Source organism: Oenanthe melanoleuca, chromosome 7 (genome assembly GCF_029582105.1).
Source record: "Oenanthe melanoleuca isolate GR-GAL-2019-014 chromosome 7, OMel1.0, whole genome shotgun sequence".
Lineage (NCBI taxonomy): Eukaryota > Metazoa > Chordata > Aves > Passeriformes > Muscicapidae > Oenanthe > Oenanthe melanoleuca.
This window is the reverse complement of record NC_079341.1, coordinates 10,890,693-10,908,148: the sequence shown is the minus strand read 5'-3', so window position 1 is coordinate 10,908,148 and position 17,456 is coordinate 10,890,693. Positions and strand designations below refer to the sequence as shown.

At 40.7% G+C, this 17,456-nt stretch overlaps 1 protein-coding gene across 10 annotated transcripts in view; it reads right to left on the bottom strand.

Moving 5' to 3' along the window:
* The window catches only part of SPATS2L (spermatogenesis associated serine rich 2 like), a 78,114-nt gene that overhangs the window by 43,478 nt on the left and 17,180 nt on the right, over positions 1–17,456 (bottom strand). For 6 of the 10 annotated variants that reach the window (XM_056496932.1, XM_056496926.1, XM_056496924.1 and 3 more), the window contains exon 2: positions 16,869–16,929. The exons of the other annotated variants lie outside the window; for them this stretch is intronic. The gene's annotated coding sequence lies outside the window, so the exon portion shown is untranslated. The remainder of the gene's footprint in view (positions 1–16,868; positions 16,930–17,456) is intronic. 10 annotated transcript variants of the gene reach the window in all.

The following is a 17,456-nucleotide window of genomic DNA, read 5'->3' as shown; positions in this document are numbered from 1 at the left end:
CATGGACAGATGCTCTACTAGAATTTAAGTACCTTTTACCTGCATTAAGTCAGTGGCTCAAATGCTTAGCCAAGACTGGAGTCTTGTTTGATAAGGCTTCTTGGCAACTGGGCCACTGTGTCACTCTGAAGGCTTTACTGTCTCTGCTCATATCTCTGAGGTTGCCCTTCCTGCCCCTCCTTACATGAAGAATGAAAGAGCTCAAATTAGTTTCTTTGTCAAGCCCACCCAAAGGCTAGAAGCAGAATTAAAAACATCTGGACAGAGCAGGCAGGAAGATCAGACAGAAGGTAAGTTCAGGGCAATTCCATTTCCAGTATTCAGTGTGTTCACATAACAAAAGAAAGATGTTGAGAAACGCTTGTAGCCTGTAGTCTCTAGATAACTTTTTAAAATGTACTTCTTGTCTTTTGCTGTCAGGTATTTCTCATGCCAAAGGGGCCTAGTACATGAGATATAATCAATTTTTCCCATGCAGACTGGAAAAGTCAGCTCCAAAGTTACTCTAAGTCTTCATCTCCCTTGCTGCTTCTCATAAAAGCATGGCTTCTACCTAGTGACATCAAATCCATGCTGGAGGGATCCCCATTCTCTGTTTAAGAGGTAACTGGATGGTAAGAAATAGTTAAGGAATTTGACTGGTTTGCTCTTGTATCTAGTACCGAGCAGATTTTGTAATGTTAGAGACAACTGATCAATGCACTCCTAAATACTGATTCAAATACATTTAATCCAATCCAGCACCTCATAATATTAACAAAAAAAAAGTAAAATCTATTCATGAAGAACCAAACACACAACACAGAAACAAGCTCACTAAGAGAGCTAACAAAGTCTTCTGGCCTTAAAGGTTTATTAATCTATAAAAACCAGTAAGTAATGGGAAAAGAGCTTTGTCATTTTAAATCCTCAGGTTCTTTTTCAACATATGTTATCAATTTTGTTCCAAAATTGCACATTCTAAAACTGCACCTTGTATGAAGCAAATTAATCCAAATAATGATACTTTCTGAAAGCCTCATGACTCTCAAGGTATCTTCAAAGATATTAGCTAAATAATTATTGAAATTTAAATTAATTCTGCTGATTAAACCCTACTATTTAACCAATTCTACTCTTTGTAGCAATGCTCTGACTTGATTTAAAACCAGACATAAAAACTTCATTCAACACCTTGCCAGAATTAGATGTGCCTCTTCTTTGCTGTACACTGCAGGTGTTACTATGATTATAGCCTTCCACCAATAAATATGGTGCTGATTCAGCTAGCTTGCAACTGCAAGCTGTTTCAAAAAGGCATGTCATGCTGCATGAAACATACCCTCTGCTTCTTTCTTCCTTTCTCTCTTTTTTCTTTTCCTTTTAAGATAAAGAACTAAGAGGAGACCAGCTTTTACACATGGACCCATTTCTCTACACTTCACACACTTCATTAATATGCATATTACAACTGTCAAAATGAAGATGCTAAAACTGAGTTGGAGCTATTTTTCATTCACCTTCTCCAAGGACAGATAATTGAAATAACATGCATAAAATGCTTGCTCGTTTATATAACTCAGTCCAGCACTGCTTGTTACATAAAATACAGATGATACATTAAAAAGAAAATGTCAATGCTGTACTAATTTTTAAAAGCTTCATCCTTTATGGCTATACTTAATAGCTACCAAATTTAATTTTCTCATTGCAGCACCAACTGATTTATTGACTTAACTAGTGTTTTTTCTCTGGTGTTATTTTAATCTCAGTATTTAACAATTACTTAGTTTCTAATCCTTTGGCAAAAAACTATAGCACATCCATAATTTTATGAACAAAATAGTCCCACTGAAGTTCACAAGTTTTATCTCCAGGATGTAAGTTTGATCTACTACATCCTCATCCTGAGTTCTTCATTCAAAGCAATGTTTTGAGAAAGGTCTCTGACAGATTTTCTGCACTGGCCAAGATTAAGTTAATACAAGTACAAAATTTAAAACACACAAAACATACTGTATATGAGAGATTCTCAGCTTGAATGCCAGCTTACGTGCTTTGTCTTTCTCCACCATCTCCTGCTTGCATTTCTGCTCCTGAAATGCTACTGCAAATTATGCCAAAAGACTTCCAAGAAAAAGAAGTTGATGAAAAAAACCCAACAAACTACAAAATCCCTTCTATAAATGGCTCATTAATTTCTGATACAAATTTCCAAATGCACTACCTGGAGCAGGAGATCACTCTCAGTTTCTCATTACATCCTGACCTCAAATACTGACAGGGTGTTTTTTCTAAGGCTATTACACGCATCCAAATGAGACATTTCACTTGCCTTGTAAAATGAAGCATTTCAATAAAATTCAAGGGAATGATGCAGAGAAGAGAGGACTACCTTTGGCAGAGTTTTACTTCTCTACCAGATGAAGCAATTCATGTTAGTCTATGCAGGTTTAAGCTACCAGGAACCTGAATCAGGGCATCTATGGTGCTGGCACATGCTCTGTCCTGCTGACCTTAACTGTAAGCAGCAATGTCCAGCAGGCAGACAGTTACAGGAGCAGCCTTTAACCACTGCACAAAAATATGTCAGAGCTCACCTGTCACAGCCTAAATTTTGTGGCTGCTTGCCCAGCCTTTACAGAAGTTTCTTTTCTGACTTCAAGCAGCAATGAAATCCCACTGCTGCTGTGCTAAGCTTCCAAAGAATGCCCACCACCTTCCCACTGGTACCAGCATCAGAGGTGTTTGGCCCACAGACACCTTCCAGCCAGCCAGACCCTCAGCAAAAGCTGACAAACACTCCATTCTATACAACATTATGGATAGGTGGGATTGCCTGCATCTCAACAACAACAACTCTGTGTCTTGCCACTGCTGCAAACCTGGCACATTTATATTTCACACTTCAAAACTCTGTCAGATGCTCCCCACTCCTAACAACAACAACAAAAAATCTCCTTGCAAATACAGGAAAGGAAAAGTAGTTTATGAAAGCATAAGGATTGCCAGAAATATACAATTTGTGAAAATATCCTGCCACTGTAAAGTCTGTCAGAGTGGAGACTGTGTGTGACACCAGCTCCACCACTTCTGATATCTGAAAACGCAACTTTGGCAAGGGGGATCAGAAAATTCCCCATTAAACAGAACATCATAATCTGGTGTTGGAGAATTTCCCATCTGTAGGCTTACAAATGAATGCTTTCCTACACCCCAAAAAATGTCATAGTTCTTCACCTGCCCACTGCAACTGTTTTCTTTTATAAGGAAATACTACCCCAGCAAACCAAGAATTCCAGGTCTGACTTGACCCTTGCCAGTGCTTCTCTAATCCCAGTCACTGAGTGATCCTTGCCTATTAAAAGAAACTAGAGTTTACAATTTTGTCACTCAATTTTTTTTCATTAAGAGGAACACCACCAGAATATGAATTTAAATTATTTTCTATTTTTAATTACAAATAGTTTTCTCATTTCCAAATAGTTCAGTCAAAATCCCCCAGCTTCAAAAGGCTAGACAGGTATGGGCAGAAAAAAGGAATCGCAATTTAGAAGAACTTCAAAAAATAAGAAAAAAACCACTAAGTATCTTTGCTGGTTCTGGTTGGGATTGAGTTAATTTTCCTCACAGTAGCTACTACACAGGGAGGTTAGAGCTACTGCCAGCATTTCTTACACAGCATCAAGACCTTTTCTGCCTCTCACCCCACCCCAGCAGCGAGGAGGCTGAGGGGCACAAAAAATTGGGAGGGGACAGATCCAGGACAGCTGAGCAAAGGGATATTCCATATCATATGATGTCAGGCTCAGCATATAAAGCTCTGCCACTCAAAGCTCGCTCCCATGGGGAGGCAGTGAATGAGCAGCTGTGTGGTGCTTAGTTGCTGGCTGGGATTAAACCATGACAGTATCTAATGAGATTGTACAGCCTGCACTAGGCTTTCATCTTCTCTATTTCTACTTTCTCTACAGAATTACATCTCATTTTCAAATGGGATTCCTATCCATCCATATATATTATATGACACTGCCTTGCCTGCAGACTTCCACATGCCCCAGGTAAAAGCAAAGCCAGCAGAATCAGAGACACATGGCCTCTATTTCATATTTGACTTTGTTTCTCATTGTAATGAAATGCTACTAGAGAACTGCACATGAAGCCTGAGACTAAAACAACTTTTTCTGATGCAGTTTTAAGCAAATATTGTTGCACCAGAAAGACTGAAAAAACTCCGAGAGTGAAATTCTAAAATTCAAACACTTCAGAAAGGAATTATTTTGGTTTTCACCCAGATTTAAATAGAAGAAAAAATTAACTAGATCAAATGGGCAAACATCAGCATTCCACTGATTGTGAAACTACAAGACATACCAAGATTCAGACATTTTTATTCAGTATCTTGAGATTAGCAAAGGGTATGATTTTCTATTTGCTGTAGTCTCATGTCTAAAGATAAACACAATAATTAAATGCATAAACATAACCAGTCAGGAGCACCCAGGCCGTATTAACGAAAGTCCTCACAGCTGTCCTTTTGGCCCTTTGTTTGACTAGGAACATACACACCTAGTAAAAGAAACATAAAATGTTATTAATACAGAACTGGTGTTTTCCAGTACTGTTTTATATCTGTGTAACGACTGCATGTAGAAATTTTCTATCCACACCATCATTTGATATTTTCTGTTTTTTGGAAGTTTGAGATCAGCCATTTCAGACTAGTTAAGCACCCCGGGTAAGTTTCATGACATCTGAGGCCTTCAAAATCCTTTCCTTTAAATGCCTGCATAAAAATATGTATGGAGTGCACACACATTCCAGAATATTTCCCATTTGCAGAGTCCAGTCCCACTACTGTCCCTGGTCACGCTTGTCTTGCTCACAGAATGCAGCTGTTGCCTCTGCATGCTCTCTCCTTCTCAGCCATTGCAGCCAGACTCTACTGGTCACCACACTCTGCCTGAAACCTATTGACTGCAGATCTGGAAACAGGATGCAGGAAATAAAACGTCTCACTGATTCCACATGTAGCTCTGGACTCCTACAAAAGGGAAACTTATGCTCCCCCATTGTTTATCACCTCCTCCTGAGGATTTCTGAAATGTCTGGCTACACAGTCTGAGGAAGAAGCAGATGTCTCAGACCTACAGCCTTGCAGGCTGCTCGCTTGGAAATGGGCAGTAAGGGGTAGAGGTTTGGAAAATGCGCAGTGGTGCAACAGGAACTCAGCTACTTAACATTATAAAGTTGATATCTGAGAGAAGACCTATCTGCTAAAAAAGAGAAAGAGACAAAGGTGAGAGAGGGATATGGGAGGAAGGACAGTCCTTAGCAGCTGGGTCAGTGTCCTTCTGTCTTCTATCCTCCTCAGATTTCTGCCAAGGGCAGGAATGGCTCTAACCAGGTACCACAGACACACTGCCATGTCCAATCAGTCTTGTAACAAAGTGGTTAGGCATCAGAAAGTTCTGTACCTCATTCTGATAAAACCCACTGCTCTTTGACCTTGCTATGCTCTCCCCTTCCTAAGTAGAGATGGCATCATCCATGTAACCCAGGGAGAGCCTGTGCTTCTCCCTTCTTGTTAGCTGACATGCTTCCCTCTCCCAGGGCCAGTGTGTGACAGTACAGATAACCACTGCTTATGTGGGCTCCATGTGCATTTGTGTTTTTGGAGATGTGGTGTGTGAAGGATCCTCAGGTCCTCCCTTGACTTGGTGTTGCAGCTCCACTACACGAGAATCCTGCAGAGGAACCCTCTAGCCTTTACCAAGGTCACATTAAGAGAGGGTCAAAAAAAAGCTATTGACTGGCATCTTACCCAAACTCCATCAATATTTAATCCAAACAGTTTACAAGTATTCAGTGATATAATGATATCTTTTGATATTGACAAAAGATTCTGGCTGTATTTTCTATCTGGTCCACAGACAACTTACCCTTGGTTACAAGAGGCTGCTAGCAAACCCTCTTCCTGTACAGTCTTTGAATGCTGGGTCTGTCCCATTGAAGTGAAGCTCTTCTTTAACACAAGTTTCAGTGTGGCTTCCCCAGAGACTGGTGTCAGTGTACGAGCTGGTGCTCACTCACAAGCGACTGACATCCTTAACAGTGACCACCAGTCACCACCTCAGAGACCTGGAAGTGTAACAACCTGCTATCTCTGCACAATACAGCTCGGGCTGAGAAGGATCCAAAAACCTTAGTTTATACTAAGGTCATTAATGCCATCCTGCATCTGTGCAATGGAGATCAATTTTAAAAGCATATAAAGAAATGCCAGCTCTGCATTATTTACAGCAACTTACTGGAATGAAGAATAGAGCTGCAGGAGAGGACACATGCAATTCCTGTGTAGAGAGAGCTATGTATGAGTGTTTCAACAGACAGGTACCAGTACAAAGTAAATATGCTGTAATTGCTGACATACATACATATATATATGTTTATGTATATAGGCAGGTATATAGACATACAAAGAATGAATAAAATGCTGTATGAATAATCATACTTTTAAGTAAAATAGATTTGAAAATAAACTTAGTGCCATTATTTTTTAAAAAATAACGTCCTAAACATTGAAAAAATCCCCAAAACACATGTGACAGTACACATCTTAGACAAAACCTAGGAATTCAAATTTTTTAAAAAGTCAAATTTCTGGAAGGGAGTCTTGTTGCACAGCAGCAGGCTTTTCCATGAAAGGATATTTTACAGGATAGAGGAGCTATTACCTGTGAACATTCAAGGGACTTAGGCACAACCTCTGAAAATTCCTCCCATCCTTTTCCCATACTGATTGGTAGCCAAACATTTATTTTCAAGCCAGATCCTTTCTATAGTTGCACACCTTGCCTTATGAAGCAGTAAGTCCATAATCTAAAGTCAACAGCTTCCCACCTAAACTTGTACATATCATGTATCTGAATTCCCTGTCCAGCTGGTTTTGTCACCTGAACAACTATCAATATTCTGCTGAAAGTCTATGAGTAGTCAAATGCACATGCAGTTCTAAACTGAGGTGACAGCACTCCCAATTGCTCTTCTTTTTGACCCATCCAATTTATACCACCCATTTACCAAAGAAGGGAACACTCAGCAACACTGACTCTACTCCACATTACGAACCTATAGTGAGCTTCAAAAATACCAGAAGGCTGAAACAGTATAAAGCAGAAAGTCTCCCAACAATTTTTCATTTAATGATAGGAAATTATCAACTCATTAAAATCCTTGTAACTTAGGAAAAAAAACCAAACCGAGGAGTCCTGTTCTATAAATGTTGATAAAAGTAAGATGAAACAGCTCAAATAGAAGAGACAGAAAAAACAGCAACCCAGTGACATGGGAATGTCTCCAGCTTACACACACTGAAGATCTACTGCCTGTTCCAAACCTGCCTTCTGCTACACTAGAAGAGTACTTTAACCCCTAGGCCATTCTTGAAAGTAGAGGATTTTCTCTGAAGAGTTTTTCTTAATGCCCTCAAACACATCTATTAGCCTCCCAGAAGCAGGAAGGAGCCAGCAGAGGCATACCCCCACTCCAGAGCTCCAAAGGCAGAAACCCAGCACCACTGCCTAACTACCACAACTGCCCAGTGGCTCCTCTGGATAAAGTACCCACTTGCTGGCTTCTGATGCTCCCTACTTCAGGGGCCTGCATCCAGGGGCTCTTCATCTTCCCCACTCTGCAGGAGAATGCTGCTGAAGCCTAGAGCCTGTGTTCTGCTAGCTGGCATCCTAGAGGAACATCTGCAGAACATCATTGATTCAGCATAATCTGAATTCCCAGTTTTACTATGTATATCACATTAGTAGAGCTGAGCCCAGTTGACAACAGACAAATTCAGCTACATGGTCAGTAAAATGGTTTGCTCTGATAGGCAGGATGGAGGGATGGGAGTTCTGGAAAAACAAATTCAGACTGAGAAAACTCTCTTTCCACAGTAAGACTTGCCAAAATAAACATTAGCCTCTTGCTCTTCCTCAAGCGCCTCAAAATATCTTCCTAAGCATACTGATAGAGCAGTGAAATAGCAAAAAACAATCTCAGTTCTACTCAAATTCTACAGCTGCATGACCCCCCTGCAAAACAACAAAAAAGGTTAACTTTCAATTTTTACAAAGGAGATATTATCTTCCAAGTTGTCCTTGCCAGGAACTTGAGCTATTAAGCCATTTAGGCTGGCTCCTATTTCAGCTCAGAACGGTGATGCCAAGAGACAGCGCCGGTTCATTTGCTCCTGCGGTTGCCCAAATGTGGACTGCTACGAGAGCACGGCATGGGAACGCTAACAGGGAAGTATGCAAAGTGGGAGCATTGCTCCCCTCAGTCACAGTGGTTTCTCTAAACAGTAAGAGCAGAAGTACAAAAGTGAATGTCAGGAAGTGTTCAAATCCACATTTGTTTGGGACATCAAGAAATAAATTATCACAAGGAATCAAACTTCTACCAGCAGACTGGTGCAGTATAATAAATTCTCAGTCCTGGAATAAACCTCAAGTTCAAAGACGGTCCTGGAGCTATTTCTGATTTCAGCCTTCTTTCTGTTAAGTACTGGAAATCCACGTTACTCTTCCTTCTTACTTAGACAACTCTGAAGAACCAGTTTACTGTTGCTAGATGTGCAAGGCTGACTCTCAGCACATATAATCCTTTAAAGAGCTACATGGACTAGATTTTTGCTGGTCCCACAGGAGCCCCCCCAGCTGCAGAGAGAGAAGGAGAAGTCATCAGAGCTGCCCTGACCAAGCACACAAGGAAGCACCACAGTCATGATGAATTGGCAAGTTTACAGTGAGTTTGGGTAAAGGAAGCACTTTAACAGAGCTCTGAAAAAGCTCCCTGAAAAAAGGGTTTCTGATGAGAACTGATAAAACCAGGTGCTCAACTGGAGGCAAGACAGACCTGAAGAAGCCTTAGTGTGGTGAGATCTCAGGTAAGTAACATATATTCAAAGTATAGGTAAGCATACTTTATGAATCAGTAAGGTTATGTATATGCTTGAAGGTAAACACTGATTTAAATGTGCCAAAGCAGTCTGAGCCTTCCAAAACCAAACACTGAAATTAAATGCAGCCTTTCATTTTCTATAACCAAGTCACCTCATATAGCTCCTTTGAAGAAGATGCAAATTTTTCCTTGAACAGAATTTAAATTATTATATACATATGTACACACACAAAATATATGTACATAAAAGCTTTAACAAATGTTTACAAGTTTCTCTAGTAAAATGACCTAATGCATATCCACAATGAACAGACACAGGCCCAGCAGCATTCCCATATTAACAGTTCCTGTAGAGTCAGACACTACACTTTCACCACCACCGACATTTTGATATTCTCAGATTTATAACAAATGCTAGTCTCTTCCTCTCCTCCCCCATCTTTCTACAGCCAAAACCATTGAATTTCTGATGTTAGCAAAAGGTATTCCTGGAAACAACAACAAAAAAAGCACATAAATAAGTTAACCCATAATTACTCATTGTTCATACAGTCCTTCAACCTAATTGCTATTACACACGAATAAGACCTATTAGAACATTTACTGGACTTTGAACTGCACCTTCTAGAGGAATAACCCAAAAGAAACCCATTATTTTTTTCAACTGAAACCCACACTACCCAGCTACATCAAAATCAATTGCAAAAGTGCAGCCAATCAATGCAGACTGTCTCCTGAGTATTGGGGAGGGTATGGAAGGGGAAACTGGCAAGGCACCTTTGCATGTTTTTGGCAGTACACAATCTCAAAAAACTTTTCTGCTTCTGAAGGTCAATAGCATATGAAGTGTTGCTGACATGCATGAACTGAGGTTTTTGGACAAATATATTACAGTTTGGGATTTTCAAAAAAATTACAGGTTTTTTAACTTGGCAAGGGCAATCCCAAGATAAAGCTGTTTGACCAGATACAATATATGGACAGCAAATGGAGTAATTTTATCAAAAGAATTAGAAGAAGATGCTTAGCTTATTTATTGAAGAACATTTCCAAGAAAATAAAAGTACGCCTTATTTTAAGGTACTTTTCTCAAAGAAACGTAAGCTGAGTTACACTGTATAGCACAGATAAACATTCTAGAGCATCTTTCAGCTCATCTGTTTGTGCCCATTCACTGGAAGTGATCTACCTTTGGCATGCCAGAACCTATGAAATTATATAATCTGCGGACAAACATTTACTTTGCATCTGTCCAGAATTTCGGAAGATGAACCTTTGAGCTTTGGAGGATAAGATAACATATTATCTCCTTCACAGAATTCAGTGTTCAAAAGTTAAGTTATAACTTGTAGTTACCTAGGGTGCTAGTTACCACTTCAGTTACCAGCTGAAACTCTCAGGGTGCTAAGGGATTCCAAACCCACTGCTCTTGGGCAAATATGGATACCAGCAAGTTTCAGATACTGTATTGGGTTTGTGTGGCAGTGTTTTGATAGTGGAAGGGCTACAGGCATGGCTTCTGTGAGAAACCGCCAGAAGTTTCTCATGTGTCTGATAGAGTCAATGCCAGTCAGCTTCAAGAGGGAGCTGCCAATTGCCAAGGTCGATCTTGTCAGCAACCATGGTAGTGCCTCTGGAATAACAGTTAAGAACGGTGGGGTGAAAAAAGCTGTGCAGCAGCAATTGTAGCTAGAGAGAAGACAGAAAGAATACGTGAAAGGAACAGCTCTGCAGACACCAAAGGCAGTAGAGACGGAGAAGCAGGAGGTGCTCCAGGTGCTGGAGCCAAAATTCCCCTGCAGCCTGGGGTGCAGTCCACAGTGAGAAGCTGTGCTCCTGCAGCCCATGGGGGTCCACAGGGATGCAGAAATCCACCTGGAGGAGGCTGTATCCCTGTGGGAAGCCCTCACTGGAACAAGCTCCTGGCAGTGACCTGTGGAGCCTTGGAAAGAGGAGCCCATGCTAGAGCAAGTTTGCTGGTAGGACTTCAGCAGGGCGCTCACACTGCAGCAGGCTATGCCTGAAGGACTGCACCCCATGGATAGGGACCCTGCTGGTACAGCACAGGGATCCAAACTGGTGCAGTTTGTGAAGAAATGTAGCCTGTGGGATGGTACCATGTTGGGGAACTTCATGGAGGGCTGTGTTTCATGGCAGGGAAAGAGTGTGGGGAGTCCTTCCCCTGAAGAGGAAGGACCAGCAGACACAATATGTAATGAACTGACCATGACCCACATTACCCATCTACAAGCACTGCTCTGGAGAGGAGTTAGAGAATTTGGGAGTAAAGTTAAGCCTAAGAAGGAAGGAGGGCTGGCGGGGAGAAGGTGTTTTAAAATGTAGGGGTTATTTCTCATTATCTTACTCTTGTTGACTATTAAGCTAATTTATTCAAGTCTAGTCTTTTGCTTGTGATGGTAATGGCTGAGTGATTGGTCCCTGTCCTCTTGACCCATGAATCTTTTGTTATGTTTTTCTCTGTCCTACCCAGCTGAGGAGAAGAAGGACAAAGAGGGTTTGGTGGGCACCTGGTATCCAGCCAAGGTCAATCCACCACAAGCACACAAAAAAGCATGTTCTGTATGGGAACCTCAAAACTGCTTTAACTGTTAAGTCTCTTTTCTCACTGCTGTTAATCAGTAACATCACAACAGCACTGACAAGCTCATATACTGCATGTAGCAGTATCATATTGCGCTATCAAAAACCCAGTGCTGATTAACAGTTACCACACTGAGCAAGCTAAAGTCTCAGCCAGTTAAACTCCCAGTACCTCAACTTGCTCTAACCATCCTGTCAGCAGTAAGAACTGTCAGAAAATAAACTGAGCTAGCTAGGAATTTCCCAACCAAATGGGTTTTGCTGGGGTTCACTGAAGCGACTTCGGCATAACCAAAACATTTCTCAAACACCAGCTAAGCAAGGGTTCCCCAAAAACAAACTGAATTCCCTGTAAACCAGTTATCCTTTCCCAAAAAGCCCAAATCACAGCAAAACTTGGAATAAGCAAAGTTCAGCTCAACAATGCAGGAAGTTACTGTGGCTTGTGCAGACACAGAAAAGCTGACCACAGCATTTGTTATCAAGTAAAGTGCTGTATCAGTCAAGCCTTTCCTTCATTACTCTAGAGCCTCACCAAGTAAAGGCAGAGGTGTCTCCTGAACAGCCAGTCCTTTACAAAGTGTCTGACTATTTTCATGAAGCCATGCACAAAGTTATCTTCATTCAAAATGAGCAGCTCTGGCAGTCACGCATATAGATTTCTTACTATAGAAAGAAAGCACAGTCAGAGCTGCCACAAATTCACATCTCCAGTTTAGCCACACACCAAAACAAGCAGGGCTAGCTTTGCAGGCAGCAGATGGGAGCTGTGACTGGATTCTGTGGTTAACACAGCTCTGTAGCTGGCATCCACAGACCAAGGACTTTGGCTGAAGAGAGCTGGATTTACAGCTGCTCAATATTTGGACTCTCCAATAATGGAGGAAAAAAAAAAAGACCCACATATGAGACGTAATTTACACAGGATGAGATTCAGTTCCATTGGCTGTCTTCCTTAAATATGCAATTAACTTCCCAATAATATTGACACAGGCAGAGTTTTTCCAAGACCTGAACTTTACCTATCACTATTTTTCCAGGGTTCTGTTCATTAACTGAGATCAGTCAGTCTAGCCACCTTGCTCACAATCAGAGCACAGCAATGCACAGGGAATGCTTTGGCTCTTTTTGAACTGCCTGAACCTTGCAGTTGGAGGAAAACCAAGAATTCTTTCACCACTTTATCCCCATATACACCCTGCTTTTGGACAGGGCACAAATTACTGCCTTGACCCTCCCTTCTAGCAGAATACACACTCCATCCTAGTGGCCTCAGACACCATTTGTTCCTTTGCTGCTGAAAACAAAGATTTCCATAATCTCCAACCTCTTTCAACTGCCTGCTCCATAGAGGGAGCAAAAAATGGAAGTTATCACTAGCAAAGAAAAACTACCTGCTCTAATCATGAACCTTTACAACTGAACCATTTCAAAACATACTGAAGGGGAGCAGTTCTGTTTTGCCTTCACTGTGAGCTGCCTTTTATCAATTTGTTCACTCTTCCCCACCATACAAGGAAAGTTTCATTCAAATCAGTGCTTCAATGTTAAAAGACATGAGAAATTGCATAGAACTTTTGATGAAGACACTGGAGTCTCAGCTTCACTGTGCTGACTGCATGATCAACCAATGCCATAAAGTCATCTCTCTCCTGGAATGACAGCATTGACTGACAAACCCAGTAAGAGGTTTGGAAGTGGCTGCCTTGAACGCTTAACAGTCACACTGGCTAGACATTTGTGTATGTTTTGTGATGCTTTTCCCTACCAGGAACAAATGCTTATCTCTCTTCATATTAACAAGTGGAATAAAGAAGGGTCACCAATAACAGAGCAGGCCAAATACCCTAAAAATAAAGAATCAATTCAAGAACTCGAGAGTCTCTTTTAATCTTGATTATTTTTTCTAAAAAAACTGTGAAAGCTCAACTTGCTTTCAGTATCAGACTTTAATACTGATCAAAGTAATCAGTGATCTAATCTAAATTACCTGAACTCTCTGCATCACACAGCAGCTCTTTTTCACTGACAGCAGCATACATAACCAAAAGTAAGGTGTTGCAGGGAAGAACAGGGCCATTCACTGATTTTTTTTTTTTCAGAAGTGAAGAAGATTTCATTCCAACTTCAAATCTTTGGGTTTTTTTTCCTGGTTTTCCATTTCTTAGGATAACCCCGTAAATATAATTCTTAATGTTTCAATTTTGAAAGCATTTTATCTGTTCAGTCTCATGATAAATAAGACTCACAGAGTTGATTATTTTAAGGCACAAAATTACATACTTATACAGACAGTAACAAGATGCACCTATAGGCATTCTCTATTAGAGAATTACCATACGTCTGACATAGGTCTGATGTTCACACCGGGTAAAATTTCTCCAGAATTTTTCTTGCAGGACAGCATCAGCTTGAATATGCAGACCCAATCTAGACAAGCACTTAAGTGCTACTGAATTTCCTGACACAAATTTTTTGAGCCACTTTTCAGCTAAACTCTCAAGAGTCTTTTTGAACTGTTTCAGAAGTGTGCATGATTCTAATGGAAGTTTCACACATGCACGTACAAGAAAACATTTTTAATCAAGAATACTCTCTTAAGATCTTCCAATAGGATTTTGTTCTGATAATTTCTTTTCTAGTACTACATTAAAAAGTAAGTAAAAAAAAAGTAGTATGATTTGGGGTTGACTGGGATGGAGTTAACTTTCTTCACAGCAGGCCACACAGTGCTGTGTTTTGGGTCTGTGGCTCCAACACTGCTGACAACACACCAGTGTTTTGGCTACTGCTGAGCTGTGCTTGCACAGTGTCAAGGCCACCTCTGTTTCCCACAACACCCCCACAGCCAGGCTGAGGGTGGGCAAGAGGATGGAAGAGGACACAGGTGGGACAGCTGGCTCAGAATGACCAGAGGGATATTTCATGTGATGTATCCTCAAGTTCATAAATAAAAACTGGGGAAAAGGAAGAAAAGGATATTTTTGCTTTCAAGCATGTTTTTTGGCTATTGTTTGGAGACTGACTGGGCATCAGTCTGCCGTGACCTGCTGTGCAGTCTCCCTTACTCTGCTTCTTTTGCATCCCCTGAGCCCACCTTTTCTTTCAATAACTGTTTTTTTAACTCCAGAGTTGTCTTTTGTTGTTCCTATTTTCTCCTCCACCCCCTGCCTCCCCGTGGAGAGCTGCTGCAGGGAGTGAGTGAGGAGCTGTGTGGGTGCTTGGCTACCAGCCAGGGTAAACCCAGCATTGCAAGTCAAATTAAAAATCCATCCCAAATTTGAGTACTCTCTTTTCATATTCTGACCTACAATTTGCCTCAGTATTCAGTGTCTACAAAAACTCTATTTCTCTAGATACTTGTAGTGCACTTCCAAATATCTGAGATGAGTATAATTCTCATCCCAACTCTACAGTCTGAGGAAGCATTTGTTACCCTCAATCTGTTGAGGGGTAAAGAGGTGACTGCAGGAAAATATTTTCAGAATTAACTATTTTGGCTTCATTTGCAGAAAGAACATTTACACACAGCCATCTTTTAGTAGCAACCTGAAGGCTTCTCAGAGCTGAAAAACAATCCCTTTGCAAGTTTAAGAACTTTACTGACCTCCCTACTACTGCCCCTCCAAGTACAGGATTCGCAAATACGGATCTTGGCTAACAAGCCAGCAAATTCCCTTATTCTCAGGGCCACAAGGCATCTTTCTGATGTGGAAGACCAAGAGCAGCTGAAAAATCAGCATTCTTTCACAGAAATCACTGCTTATGAGAAATCCCTGTGCTGTGTAACATTGCTGACAAGGGTGGAGATGCTTCCAAGATATCTCGCTCTCTAGGCAGCCCATCTGTTTCTGACAGCTCAACTTCTGGTCAGCAACTGACCCGATGAGTCACTCTGCTTGTACTGTACAGAGCTCAGAGCCAGACAAGCAATATTTCATCATGTACTTGGCCACACTTGAGCTCAGCAGATGCGTAAGAACCACTTTGGGCACGTATCTTTCTCTTCTTTCGTTTGAGGAAGTCACACAGCTCACCACTACCGCGTTTAGCATGCTGAATTATTAACTACCAAATTGATTCTATGCAGCCACTCCCTGTGAGCTTCCCACTACCAAAAGCTTTGAAAGTTTGACATGTGGTAATTCTATGTAAAAAGTCTGAAGCAAAATGGAAATCTTAAGGAAACAGCATAACTGCCTCCACTAAAGAAACAGGGTGCATGAAGTGAATAATGTGCAAATGAAATGAGTTCTCCTTCAGTCTATTTATTATAATGCCTGAGAATTTCAGAAACTTCAATCCATAATCATATTTATCATTCTGACACCCATGCTAAAGTACAGGAGTATTGTCACCTCATTTGACAGATTTAAAATTGAGAAATTAAGTGATTCAGTGATGATTTCTCAGGAAGCCATTCATAGGAGACACAATCCAGGTGTTGTAAGCTTCAAGAAAACTGGAGAACCTTACAGCTATTTGAAAAAAAAAAAAGTCATCTCCATTAGAATTACACAGAAGGATGAGTCATTAGCCCACTTGTTAGATTCAGGTTTGGAGCTTATGATTTTTAACATGCTGGACACAGAGAAACTGCCTCCTTTGGACAAAACGGCAAAAGGAATTACTTGATATGTTCAAACAAATATTTTCTTCAAAACAAGTGGGGTTCAGACCACCTCTAAAATTAGGTAATTGCAGAGACCTCATTTCTCAGTTTTGTAGTCTATATATGTATGTAATTTTTTTAAAATTACTACAAAGCTACCCTTTCCCACTATCCTCTGAACATCACTTTGAACTATTCTTAGTGTGATATGACTTCAGAATACCAGTTCAGCAGAACTTTCAGTTGCAAACCATGGTGCATCTTCGCAATGGTTCAAACAATTCCAAAAGATGAGGAGAGGCTGAGGAGAAGCAGTAAGACCATACAGCATAAGCTGGTCAACTTACAGACATAGAGAAAGAAGACAAAGGAGAGAAATTTCTACAGAATGGTGAATGATAGACTCTGGAGACAAAACTGTCCAATCCCTGGGAGCGCTCAGGGCTAGCCTGGATGGGGCTCTCAGCAATCTAGCCTAGTGTAAGGTGCCCCTGGCCACAGCAAGGGGCTTGGAACAAGATGATCTTTAAGGTCCCTTCCAACCCAAGCCACTCTATGATTCCCATATGATTCAGCTTCCAAGATGTTCAAATAGACTGCAATGCTCTGGTGAAAGCAGCCCCCAAAGTTCCCAGCTTCTTGTTCCTGCACTGATAGACCTGTCAGTAAAGAACCTTCCTATCTGAAGGTCAGCAAAGAGAGATTAAAAGTATCTTACCACTGCAAATTACTCCAGTTTCTGTTCCTATTTTTCTATCTTCTCCAATAGACTGTATCTCCTGCAAAAACAGTTGGAAGTTAAAAAAAAACCAACAAACCAGAACAAGTACTTAATTTTTTTTCTTGATTTACTTTACTGTCTTCTCACAGGAGACTTTTGTGAAAAAAAAAAAAAAAAAAAAAAAAAAAAAAAAAAAAAAAAAAAAAAAAAAAAAAAAAAATCCCTCATTCCTTTACTGCTGTGGTCAACATGTAGGGGTGCCCCTACCTGTTTCACAGGCTTATTTTTTCTAAGGGCCTATCTTCATTGTCATGAAAGCTTAGGTCACCACCTAAGCCTCACTGTTAGTGCCATTCCTGACCACATATACAATTCTCCCCTGAAATAAAACCATTTTTAAAGCACATATTTTAAGGTCAAACTTAGCCAACCCATAGGATGAAATATATGCAGAAATATAAACTTAAGCAACAAAAACTATTTTATCATTAATGCAAGAGAGCAGTAGGTGCAAGTTACAGTAATGCAGCAGTTACTAATCAAACCCCTCTGAGCAGCACTAGTTTCACTGTGGTCATTCCCCAG